The sequence below is a fragment of the Vulpes lagopus genome, chromosome 14 (genome assembly GCF_018345385.1).
Source record: "Vulpes lagopus strain Blue_001 chromosome 14, ASM1834538v1, whole genome shotgun sequence".
NCBI lineage: Eukaryota > Metazoa > Chordata > Mammalia > Carnivora > Canidae > Vulpes > Vulpes lagopus.
The window spans coordinates 18,041,434-18,055,209 of NC_054837.1; the positions used below are offsets into that span (position 1 = coordinate 18,041,434).

General features: G+C 47.7%; 1 protein-coding gene across 3 annotated transcripts in view; it reads left to right on the forward strand.

The window, feature by feature from the left end:
* The window catches only part of WSCD2 (WSC domain containing 2), a 117,399-nt gene that overhangs the window by 19,074 nt on the left and 84,549 nt on the right, over positions 1–13,776 (forward strand). The window lies entirely within an intron of this gene.

Sequence of the window (13,776 nt, forward strand, 5' to 3'; positions counted from 1 at the left end):
GCGGGGATCCTGTGCCACGTCCGATGGCTCCGTTTCCTATGGCCGATCAGAGAGCTAGGTTCAGATGCCAGCTCTTCCACCTGCTGGCTAGGCAGCCTCAGGCAAGCAGTTTAATCTTGTGCCTCAGTTTCCCTACCTCGAACTTTGGGTCAGTGCCAGCACTTGGGAGGGTTAAACCATTTAACACACAAAAGCACTTAGCACAGTGCTGGTTAATTTTCTCAAATTTTAAGATAAGTGGGGACAGGGTCCCTGGGTGGTTCAGTCAGTTAAGTATTTCCTTTGGCTCAGGTCATGATTCCGGGGTCCTGGGATTGAGCCCCACATCGGGCTCCCTGCTCAATGGGAAGCCTGCTTTTCCTTCTCCCTCTGCTGCTCCTTCTGCTTGTGCTCTCTCTCTCTCTCTCTTAAATAAAGAAATAAAATCTTAAAAAACAAACAGGAGCTCGGGTTTGTATTCAAGAGCTCCAGATCATTAACTGTTAGTAATGAATTCAAATAGAAAAATAGGTAGAAAAAAGAAGAAAGAAAAGAAAAGAAAAGAAAGAAAGAAAAAGAAAGCTAGATACAGTTTGTCCTCTGGCTGTCTGCAGCTGACGGCCTGCAGGCCACCCTGGCGAACTGTGGCCAGGGGTTTTGGACAGACCTAGGCTCCAGCACTGGCTCTTCCCTTGCCTGGTTCTGGAGCCTGGACAAGTGACTTAATTTGTCTCTGCCATGTTCCCATTGTCTGGGGCATCAGTCGCGAGCTTAGCAGAAGTGATCACTCACTCACGTTGGGCAGTGGGTGAGAGTTTAATGGGAGGGGGGCACGATGTGGGGAAATCACAAGGGGTGGGGCAGCACTCCAGAGTTAGCAGAGGGAGCTATTCTGAGTAGTGATGGGAAGTCAGCTGTGTAGAAAGCATCACCTACGGGAGCTGGAGTCTTCAGTAGAGGGGCTCAGCCCGTCCTCGTGGCCCCACAGACAGAGAGAGAGAGAGATGCTGGAGGAAGGAGTGCCCTGGTCATTCGCAACCCGCCATCTCCCCTCCTGCTCTCCTACTAATCATTGTTAAGGGGAAGCCAAAGAACCTGGAGGGCCTGTGGATGTGGTCCATGCAGACCACTCCCCAGGCAGAGATCCTGGCAGAGAAGGGAGAAGACAGGTGATGTCCCTGGCAGCCTCAGCTCTGGAAGGCTTTCCTTGGTCTAGGGGAAGTGCGATGCCCAGCACATGGTGGTAGCAAGAGCTTGAAGGTACTCCTGTTGTAATGAAGGAGGGAAGGCTGGTGCACTTCAGGGGGGAGCAGATGGCCCCCCACCCCCGGTGTTGGAAGGTGTATTTCCTATTGTGGCCATAACAAATTACCACCAGCTCGATGCCTTAGAGCAGCATACGTTTATTTCCTTACAGTTCTGAAGGTCAGAAGGCCAAAATGGGTCTCACTGGGTTAAAATCAAGATGTTGGCAGGGCAGGTGCCTTTGGGGGGCTCTCGGAGGAGGTCATTTCCTCACCCCTTCCTGCTTCTAGAAGCTGCCCATGTTCCTTAGTGCATGATCCCTTTCCATCTTGAAAACCAGTAATTGATCATGATGCTCTGTGTCTGCTTCTGTTGTTGTATCTGCGCCCTGACTCTGACTTTCATGCTTCCCTCTTCTGAGGACCTTTATGATGACATCTGCCTGCTGGATGATCTAAGATAACCTCCCTAACCTCAAGACCCTTAATTTAATCCATTTGCAATGTGCCTTTAGCCCTTGAGGTGACAGGGTCACAGGTTCTGGGGATTAGGAAATCTTTGAGGGCCACTGTTCTGCCCACTACTAAAGGGTTCTAGAAGCTTCTCAGATGGAAAATATATTCCCACTGCCATGCTCAGAAATCCCAAATCTCCTCCATTAGTGTCTCTTTTTTGGACTAATGATGTCCTCAAACTCCAATACTTCTTAATCTGCCCTCAAGAATTTTCCCAGAGCTGCACATTTGTCTTTAAATGGATCTTATATCCACTCACTATTTTGCTCCGTGTCATCCTTAAGTGACAGTACATGTAAAGTCGAAGTCTGATGCTCAATTCTAATTTTTCTAACAATTCCCATTAAAACAATTACATGATTCTTAGCACTTTAAGGACAGTTGATATGTGAGCCACCTAAAAGTGCCTTGTGGAGTACTATGAGTATATGTATACCGCACAGTGGGGAACTCTGGATGACCATATTAAAAGCAAATGTGTTGCCCGAATGGCAAATATACCCTGAATCCCAGCCTGCTGGCTGCACTGTGATTGCATTAGGCAGGGTTCTTCTTAGAGAGACAGAATGTGTGTGTGTGTGTGTGTGTGTGTGTGTGTCCACATATATATATATATGACAGAGGCAGAAACACTGAGAAATTTATTGTAAGAAATTGGCTCATGCCATTATGGAAGCCGAGAAGTCCCCCAATTTGCGATGGGCAAGCTGGAGACCCAGGAGAGCCCACGGTGTAAGTTCCAGTGTGAGTCCGAGTCTGAAGGCAGAAGGAACCAGGGGGCGAGTGAATGTACCTGTCCTCCACCTTTGTGTTCTACTGTTGCCTTCAAAGGATGGGCTGAGACCCACCCACCCTGGGGAGGGCAATCTGTTTTCCTCCATCTACCAATTCAAGTGTTTATCTCACCCCCATAGACACCCCAAGGGTAACGTTTGACCAAATGTCTGGGCACCCTATGGCCGGGTCAAGTTGACCCGTAAAATTAGCCATCACAGGGACGTTGTGAAAAGAACTCAGAGTGGGGAGTGAAGGGACCTGGGTTTGGGTTCTGGGTCTACTCTGAATCATTGGGCAAGTCTCAGTCCATTCCAGGGAGTGTCCGTTTCCTCATCTGTGTGATGGGGATCATTCCTTAGGTGCTCTCTAGTTCAGACATGTAAAGCTTCTGCTGTTAGCTGCTTGGTATCTTAATTATGGGAGAGCAGAGTGTGGGGCAGGCCAGCTTTGACCTGGACAGCTAGTGTAGAGGTTATTCAGAGGCACTGTAGGGAGCCACCCCATTCCAGGGCCAGCGTGTTGTTCCTGGCCCTCAGCTCGCACCATAGGCACACATCCATCATGGCTCGTAGCAGGGAGACCCAGCTTTATTCAGCCTTGTGGCCATCACACCAGCCCTGGAATAGGCAGGCAACATATTTACAACTTGTTGAAAGACCAGTTGACTGGCACGACAGTTCCAAGAAGTCAACACTGACTGGAAGCCCCCAGAAAACTCAGTGGTGAGCATGTAGCCTCTGTGAATCCGACGGACCTGGGTTCACATCCCAGAGCTACCACCGAGGAGCTGCCTGGCCTTGGGCAAGTTACTTCACCTGAGCCTCGGTGTTCTGATGTACAGTAAGGATGCCAATAGAAGCGAGTTCCTAAGTGTGTGCTGAAATTTTTTAAAAATCTATTTTATTGATTTATTTGACAGCAAGAGAGTACAAGCCAGGGGGAGGAGTGGAGAGAGGGACAAGCAGGCTTCCTGTGATGCAGGGGCTCAATCCCAGGACCCCAGTATCCTGACCTGAGCTGAAGGCAGCTGCTTAACTAACTGAGCCACCCAGGCGTCCCCATGTGCTGAGATTTATATGAGATAATCTACACAGAGCACCCAGCCCAGCACCTGGCACATAGTTCGTGCTGTAGAAATAACAACTAAAACTGCTATTATTACCCTTGCCACCCACGTTGTCTGGGGAAGACGTTGATGATCCGATGAGAGCCCACGCCTCTCCTGGGCCACACGGGGTAAGTGGGGGAACTTCTGTGGAGACTCTGTATGTAAGGAGGCGTGTTGGGGTCTCCGAAATGTGTGCCGACCCCCCCATCATTCTGCACCAACAGCTTCTCGCTGCAGCTCAAATAGTGTTCGGATGTAATATTCTGAAACTGTATTTAAGACGGTTCTTAAATGCCTGCCAAAACTAAAAATCCCCCATGAACAAAAAATATCATTGTTAATTGGCTCTATGTTGCACGAATAGATTGGGGATGGAGAGGAAACGGAGGCAGTAGATTCAGATCGTCAAAAAGAGGAGGAAGGCCGTGTGCTGGGTACATACCTCACTCTGCTGCTTATGACGCGGTGACTCAGGACAGCCACTTAGTGTCTCTGAACTGTTGTCCCCTCTTTGCAATGGGTCACTCCCACGTTGCCTAGTTGAGGTAGCTTGGTACCTAGTAAACGCAACCAACAGTAGCTGTTAGAGTGTTTAAACAATACTGGTGAAGCGGTTGGCACACAGTAGGGAGCTCCTAAGTGGTGGCTCTGGGATTTGAACCCAGGTCTGTCTGATTCACAGAACCCATATGCTCACCGCCGAGATTTCTAGGGGCTTCTGATCTCACGAAGGGCTTTTCTGGAAGCGTTGACCTCTTGGGACTGTCATGCCTTTTGTTCCATCAGTCAATTGGTTTTTCAACAACTGGCTGACTATTGGTTAGTTTCCCTGTAAACCGGACCCAGTAGCAGAGGGATCAGTGGATGAATTTTAGTTGGATTTGAGCAATGCCTTTCCAAGAATGGGTTGAAATCCACCCCATCTGTATATTTCAAGAACCAGCACATTTAAGAGTCAGGTTTGACAAAGCGCTGCGTTCCAGTGAGGCAGACAGGTGTGGGTGGCGGGTATCAAGGAATCGGTTGAAGCCAACAAATCCAGGTTTACCAGAAATACCAACTTTCTTAAATCTCTGTTAAGCGAATTCAAGTTAGATGTGGAGTCTCTACTGACTTGCGAGGAACCTAATTTTCATCCTTGCTGGGGCTCCTTCACTGAAGGTGGGTAGATATCCCCCAGGGACTTACCCTGTCCACCTGTCACCACCAAAGCATGCACTAGTCTTGCAGGTTTTCTCCAAATCTGGAAACTTGGCCAATTTCTGAGCCAGCCCTGGAGACGGGAGGGGACCTGTGCCCAGATTGGTATTTCTGGTATCAGGGGTCTCCCCACTTTCCTCTGGCACTGCTGTGACTTTGCAGATGGGCAGTTGTTAAGATTGGATGAGAGCCCCCATCCCCGAGGTATTTCACTTTTGCTTGCTCGGTTTGTGTGCTTATTTGCATTATTAATAGACTTTATGTAGGAGTAGGGATTTTTAGGCTTATAGAAAAATTGACCAGGCAGTACAGAGTTCCCATATACCCTTTCAACCCTGCTCCCCCCCCACACACACCCCTGCCCTGGGCTTCCTCTGATAAATATCTTATATTAGTGTGCTTATTTGTTACAGCTGATGAGCCAATACTGGTACGTTGCTATTATCTAAAGTCCATAGTTTATGTTAGAGTTCACTGTGTGTTGTACATCCCGTGGGTTTTGACAAGTGTGTAATGACCTGTATCCACCATTACTGTCTCATACAGAGTAGCTTCATGCCCTAAAAATCCGCTGTGTTCCCTCCCTCCCCCCATCCCCTAGCAACCACTGATCTTTTTACTATCTCCATAGGCTTGCCGTTTCTGTGTTGTTTAAATTAATTAGTTTAGCTTCCAAGATGAAAAAAAAAAAAGCGGAATACTTTACATAAAAACCCAGATGTCCAATAGCTCGTGAAGAATTGGGGTATCCTCAGTAACTTCAGGCTGGAGCTGAATACAAGTAGCTGCCCTTTCAGAAGGGATTGAGTGGCCCTCCCGTTCTTTCCTCCGTGTCCTTGTACGTGTGGTCCCCTCTCCTTTTGGTGGCCCATCTTGGCATTTGAGTTTGCCACCCTGCCCTGGCCCCCTATGGAAGACCAGAACAGCCTCTGGTTTGTGGGTGGCTTCTGTTCTCCTGCCCTGCAAATGCATCCTTGAGGCCAGGTCTCGCAACAGCCTGGATACCTGCTTGAAATTGGGAAGAGAAGAACATAGGGAAGTAAAACACAAATTTATTCCCCTGGAAATTATCTTGTAACCTGTGGGAGGCTCATCTGAAGCCATGCAAATACCCAGCTGAGGCCAGAACCAAATTGGCCAACATCCTACACTCAGCAGATTGGTGTATTGGTTTTTTTTTTTTTTTTCTGTGTTCTCTGTACAACCTGAAACGGCTGGTTGTCTGGGGCTGTGGACTCTGGTGTGGGCTTTGCACAAAGTCCTTTAGTGGTGGCCACCACACTGGGTCAATTATTTATGCTAATGCTGCAATTCAACCTACTGACCTGCTTTCCTGGAGTGTGTTGGGGAACTGGACACCCAGAGATAAAGTTGCTCCGGGGAGTGGCAGGTGGGAGAGTGGAGGTGGTGGGTGCCTGGGGAGACTCTGGAAGCATCAAGGCCAGAGCGTCTCTGAGACACAGAGATGAAGACAGCCTTTTAACCCAGTTTCACTTTGGAGGAAAACCTGCATTTCTGAGCAGTGAAACGTGGGTTGGCGTGATGGGAGTGTGTTCCCTTCTCTCCCCACAGCAAGGCCCTCTGTGATCCTTATGCTCTGAGCCTCCAGGACAGGTCGAGGAGTGGTCAAAAGAGCACTTGATGTAGAGTCCAGTGTCTGCTCCCTTTGCGCTCTGTCATCTTAGCTAAATTGCTTTGTCTCTTTGAGTCTTCATATCTGTCTCTGGATGGAAAAAAAGAAGGTGGCAATACTGTGTCAGGGGAGCGTAAATGGGGTTGTCATATCTCAGGGGGTCTTCCGTCTTCTGCCGCAGGCCTGCATCCCTCCCCACAGCACTGACATTCTGCTCCTCTCCCTCCATGTTCATTCAATCCACAGATATTTACTGAGCACGTACTGTATGCCAGGCACTGTCCTAGGCTCCAGGACACAGTGGTGAACAAGATAGACCCTGTCCCTGGCCTTGGAGAACCAGTGTCTCATCAGTGACCTTCTCAGTGTCTTTATCCTCACTTCGAAGTACCCTGACCCGGGCCACCCCTGTTTCTTGCCTGGATTCCTGGAACATTCTCCGCACTGCAGCCAGAGTTTTTCCTGAATTGCAGATCTGATGAATCCAGGGCTCCCTGCTGCCCCTAGAATAAAATGGAAACTTACAGTCTTCTTAGTCTCCTTTCTGTCCCTGAAACTGATGGATTCCCCTCCACACCTCTGAATGTTTGTCCTTGCTGTCTCCCTCCACTTGGTTTCCTGTTCTTAATATGATATTGTCTTCTTTTCGGGTGTCGCTCTTGGCACCTTATTGTCCAGCCAGCCCTCCTTAGCCCTCTCTGTTTACCCATCACAGCCCTGATGAGAATAATAGCCAACACACACACTGTGCTTTCTGTGTATCAGGCTCTGTGTCCATTTTACAGATGAGAGAAGCAAGGTACAGAGAGGAAAATGTCTTTGCTGGGCTCCCACAATATCCCAGTCACCTCTGGCCACTCCATCAAGAGTCCCTTGGAGCAGAGACTCTGTCTTGCTTGTCTTTGCATCTGCAGCACACAGGACCCGGCACACAGTAGGTGCTCAATAAACTCTCCTTATAGGATGAATGACTGTATTGATAAACAAATGAGCTCATCATGGTCAAAGCCCTACTTGAATTGCTTGGGACTGCCTGCTCTAAGGGGTTCTTATAATTCCACTTGGACTGTGAGTTGGTTCAGCCAAGGGGAGGAATCCCGTCTCCTTGCTCCAGAGAGGCCCTGGCGGCCACTGAAGCATCTCTCGCCAGGAAATGTGGGTGTGGGAGGAAGGTCCTTGCCATCATTTGTTTTCCTCAGACTATTTTGCAATATAGACTGCGTCTGGCAGGCAGTGGAGTCCAGAGATATGATATCGTTGGGGAGATCTCTGCCTACAGGGACTCCTAAGGTTTCCCCTTTGCACTGAGACACAGGGAATTTGCTTGGCGGTGGCTCTGCTGGGCCCTAATGGGGGTATCAGACGCGGGCATGGCAGCGTAAGAGCCGCAGCTCATTACAAACCTCATCGTTAATTTAGGAGCTTGCTGGACCAGGCATGAGGGTTACTGGGTCTTTGGAGGCTGCTGAGCGTTAGGCTGTTTTCAGGACCCTGAGTGAAGATGAACCACTGCGAGTTCTGCAGGAGGATGGCTGATAGGGCAGGCAGGGGGGTAGGGATGTTGGAAGGACGCTCTTCAGAGCCTGAGGTCTGGCGTGCACACAATTGCTTTAAATCCTTTCCTGGTTATGCTGTAGCTAGAGATGATGTGATATGATGTGTAATACAATATTTTCCACTTTATTATTAATACTATGCTATCTGTGCTATACTGTCTACACTACACTGCACTATTTATGCTAAACTTTAGTATGCTGTATGCTATCCCATCAGTGCTATCCTATCTGTGCTATACCACGTTACACTATCTTATTATATTATAGTGTACTAAACTATTTATATTATACTATATACTATACTACCTGTACTGTACTATCCTATCCATACCATATACTGAACCATCTGTACTATGCAGTATGCTACCTTTACTGTACTCTCTGTGCTGTGCTCTCTATTCTATAGTGTACCGCCTATACTGTTCTATACGACCTGTACTGTTCTTTTTTTAAAAAAATATTTATTTATTTATTTATTTATTTATTTATTTATTTATTTATGATAGACATAGAGAGAGAGAGAGGCAGAGACACAGCAGGAGGGAGAAGCAGGCTCCATGCCGGAGCCCGATGCGGGACTCGATCCCGGGACTCCAGGATCGTGCCCTGGGCCAAAGGCAGGCGCTAAACCGCTGAGCCGACCTGTCCTGTTCTATGCCATCTGTGCCACACTATTGATACTAAACTATCCATACTATACTATATATTAAACTATACAGTACTGTGTTATCTATTCTATACTATGCTATACTGTACTATACTGTGTGTACTATGCCATGTAATAAACCCAGGATTTTTCAAAAACAGAATGGTAAAGTGATCACACAAACTTGGGAGGTAGATGTCTGGTTTCAAATCCCAGGTCTGCCCCTTGATGAGCTGTGCGATCCTCAGCTTTGTCCCATTGCCTCTCTGAGCCTCAGTCTCCCCATCTGTAAAGTGGAAATATTATTTCCAATCTACCTTGGTAGAGCCGTTGTAGGAAAATGTCAGAATGCATTTTGGGGCTGTGACAGGCTGTGTTGTGTTGTGCCCCACCCCCCGAATTCATAAATTGAAATCCTAACCCCTCAGTAACCTCAGAATGTGACTTTATTTGGAAAAGGTTCATTGTAGATATAATCCATTAAATGAGGACGAGGTCATACTGGGGTAGGGTGGGTCCTAATCCACTATGAGTAGTGTTCATAAAAAGAGGACATTTGGACACGGACACACATACAGGCAGGACGCCATGTGGACGTGAAGGCAGAGGTTGGGGTGGTGCTTCTATACTCCAAGGAATGCTAAAGATTGCCAGCAGTCCACCAGAAGCTGGGCTTGGAACCGGCGAGAGGCATGGAAAAGATTTTCCCTCAGAGCCTCAGAAGGAACCGGCCCTGATCTTGGATTTCTAGCCTCAGAACTGTGAGAGAATAAGTCCATGTTGTGGAAGCCACCCAGTCCGTGGTAATTTGTCAACAGCCCTAGCAAATGAATCCAGGGCCCTTAGCACAGAGCCTGGCTCAGAGTGAGAGCCCACTGCAATAACGGTGCCTGCCGTTGCTTCTATTACTAGTATGTTCTGCAGTGCAGTTCCTGTGCAGCTCACTGCAGATCAAGGACTGGTCAGAGCTAGGAGATGGCCCCTTATCAGTGAGGCTGTGTGACTTAGGTAAGTCACGTTCCCTCTCTGGGCCTCTCAGTTCCCTAAAGTGTAAAGTGGATGCTCTACGTGATTAGAATAATGGGACTGCTTGCATGCAGAGTGCACTCCGGCTCTCCCTGGGCCCTGTCTTCCCAGACTCTCCAGTGACCCCTATCATTGCTGCCTTCCACATTTGATAGATGAGGACACTGATGCTTACAGAGGGAAGAAGTTACCTGCCCAAGGTCATGCTGAGGCCAAGTGGGGTCAGACACAGACTGTCCATGCTATGTCCTTTGGCCATGGAGCTCTGGTGAGGGCAGTAAAGAGAGAGGATGATCTCCAATTCCCTCCAGGGGTCAGGATGGGATTGGCCCTGTTTCTGTCATTTCCTCCTTTGGGCTTATCCCATGTCTCCCTCACAGCCCCCATTTCTCCCCAAGCTCTTGGAGTCCTGTCCATTCACTGGGGAAGATAAAGTGGTGGGTAGGGTGCAGGGAGAGTCACAGATCCCTCTTCAGATTCACACATGAAATAATCACCTGGATTCACCTTGCAAAGGGAATGGGGGGAACTTCAGCCCTTCTAACCTGCTTCGCACACAGATAAGAGCCACATCTTTGGTCCCCAGGCTCACGAAGCTTTCTCATTTCAACTTTATGAACGTGCCCTGCACATGTATGAACCAAGTTCCGGTTTTTGGGGGAAAGAAAAAGAAAAGCTATTTTGTTCTGTGCCTGGGCATCTGTGTCCCCCAAAGTACCAAGGAAATTCCACTTCTGATAAACAATAGGCACCCGCCAGAAAAGCTAAGATGTGTATTCCCTGCTAGGGGAGGAATTCGGCTCAGACCCTCCCCCCAGCATTCTGAAGAACACATTCCATCCATTTTCTGGAAGGGCTGGGAGTTAGTCCTTCCCTTTCCTATACCCAGATAAGCTCTGCCCAGACTCAGGGACTTCAGTAACATTTCTGAAGAATTCTAGAGTCAGACAGGCTGGAGAGAGAAGTGCCTAGACCTTAGTAGGTGGCTTTTTTTTTCATCAATACCATTCATTCATTACACAGCAAAAACCATCAACAAAATGAAAAGGCAACCTACTGAATGGTAGAATATATTTGCAAATGACCTCTCTAATAAAGGGTTAATACCTAAGATATATGAAGAACGCAACCAACTCAACACCAAAAAAACCCAAATAATCGGATTTAAAAATGGGTAGAGGAACTAAAAAGACATTCTTACAAAGAAGACAACCAGGCAGCCAACAGACACATAAAAAGATGCTCAACATCACTCATCATCAGGGAAATGCAAATCAAAACCACAATGAGATCACCTTACATCAGAATGGCTCATATCAAGAAAACAAGACATACCCAGTGTTGGTGAGGATGCAGAGAAAGAGAGACCCTTGTGCACGTTGGTGGGAATGTAAATTGGTGTAGCCACTGTGGAAAACAGTATGGAGGTTCCTTAAATAAATTGCAGCTGGAGATACCATAGAATCCAGGAATTCCACTACTGGGCATCTACCCAAAGAAAACAGAAACACCCATTTGAAAAAATATATGCACCCCTGTGTTTATTGCAGTATATTTAAAATTGCTAAGATATGGAAGCAACGTAAATGTCCATCAGTAGGTGAACAGATAAAGAAAATGTGGCATGGGGATCCCTGGGTGGCGCAGCGGTTTGGCGCCTGCCTTTGGCCCAGGGCGCAATCCTGGGGACCCGGAATCAAGTCCCACGTCGGGCTCCCGGTGCATGGAGCCTGCTTCTCCCTCTGCCTGTGTCTCTGCCTCTCTCTCTCTCTGTGACTATCATAAATAAATAAAAATTAAAAAAAGTGTGGCATGCGTGCGTGCACAAACACGTGTACACACATACACGTGTGCACACACCACAGTGGAATATTTTTCAGCCATTAAAAAAGACTGAGATCTTCCCATATGCAACACGGATGGACCTACAGGGTATTAGGCTAAGTGAAGTCAGTGGGAGAAAGACAAATACTATGTAATTCACTTCCATGTGAAATTTAAACTCTTTTAAAAAAAGATTTTATTTATTCATGACAGATACAGAGAGAGAGGCAGAAATATAGAGAAGCAGGCTCCCTGTGGAGAGCCTGATGTGGAACTCGATCTCAGGACCCTGGGATCATGCCCTGAGTCGAAGGCAGATGCTCAACCACTGAGCCACCTGGGCATCCCTACATGCGGAATTTAAACAACAAAACAAAATGAAAAACAGAGACACACTCATAAATACGGAGATGAGACTGGCAGTTGCCAGAGGGGGGGTGGGCGGGGGGTTGAGGGAAATAGGTAAAGGGTACTAAGGCACACAAACTTGAATTATAAACGGAGTCACAGAGATGAAGAGTTACAGCACAGGAAATACAGCCAGTGAAACCATAATACCGTTGTATGGTGACAGATGGTGACTACATTTACCGCGGTTGAGTATTGAGAAAAAAAAAATTCATTCATTGAACATCACTGAAGATGCACAGGCTACTTACCAGGCGCTTTCAGTGAACCGGACTCCATGCCAACTGCTTCCCTCATCACCTGTCCTCCCAGCAACCCAAGGGAAGTGTAGTCACATCCAATTGTATAGGCAGGCAGATGCCCCAAAGAACATGAAGATAATAAGTGGTAGGGCAGGCAACTGAACCCAGATGAGTCTGACCCTATTCCAAAATCTATGCTCTTAAAAAGTCTGTGCTGTTCTAAGTGAAGTCAACTGAATAAGGCATGCCCCCACCCCCACCCCCACCTGCCAACCAATCCATGTTCTGGTCTCTTGAGCCCATGAATATGCTACATGACATGTAAAAGGGACTTTGCAGAGGTGATTAGGTTAAATATCTCGAGATGGGGACATTATCCCGGATTATCTGGAAGGGCCCAATGTCCTCTTAAGGGTCCTTAAGGGGGGACTGGAAGAGGGGGCTGGATTGGGGGGCCGTCAAAGTCAGGGAAGGAGATGCAATGACATTTGCCAGAGGCCAGACAGATGGCAGGAAGGGACCACGAGCCAAAGACTGCAGGTGCCCCTCTGGGGGCTGGGAAGCAAGGAAGCAAATTCTCCCCTAGAGCCTCCAGAGGAACCAGCCCGGCCAACCGATGCCTTGATTTTAGATTTCTGATCACCAGATGCTAATAGAATAAATGTGTGTTGTTTGAAGCTGCTGTTTGTTACTGCGGTCATAGGAAATGAATTCACTAAGCAGAGAGAGAGAAAAAAATAAAAGGTACTAACTACAGCATAAAGGATGTCTTGAGAGCTCGTGAATGTAGGCGCGTGGTTTCCCAGCTTATTAGATGATTGAATAATACATGGTGACATTAATGCTGGCCTGTGGGACACCCCAGTGGGCTCACGGTCTTCTCCCAGCCCCCTGGGCCCAGTGAGGGAGCAGTTGGCATTCCCATTGTGATCTGAGTCTTTCATTTTTTTTTTTTTTGATTTATTTATTCACAAGAGACACAGAGAGAGGCAGAGGGAGAACCAGGCTCCTCAAGGGGAGCCTGAGGCAGGACTCGATCCCAGGACCCTGGGATCAAGACCTGACCTGAAGACAGACGCTCAACCACTGAGTCACCCAGGCGCCCCTCTTTCATTCTTTTAGTGTTTAACCCTTGACTTTTGGTGGGGGATGGGGGGGTGGAGATTGGGAACTTTGTATGGAGGTACAACCTGCATACAGTAAAAGTAAAATGTTGATACATGTTACAAATCTTATGGAACTGTATCACCATCACCAAGGTCAGGATGAAGAATATTCTCATCGCCCAGGAAGTTCTTTGGCACCCCTTCCTAACTGATACCCTTCAGGGGTGACCCGTCTCTCTGATTTCTGTCACCAGAGATTACTTTGCCTGTCCTTGAACTTCATATAAATAGCATCACGTGGTGTCTGTTCTCTTGCACACGCTCCCTTAGCTCCACATTATGTCTGTGAGATTTACCCACGTTGTTCCATGTTATCAGCAGTTCAAGTTCGTCTGCTTTCCTGTTGAAGGACAGTTGGGGTGTTTCTCCAGCTTGGGGCCATAATGAACAGGTCCGCTAGGAATGTTCTTGCACAAGTCTTGTGGTCGATAGAAGCACTTATTTCTCTTAG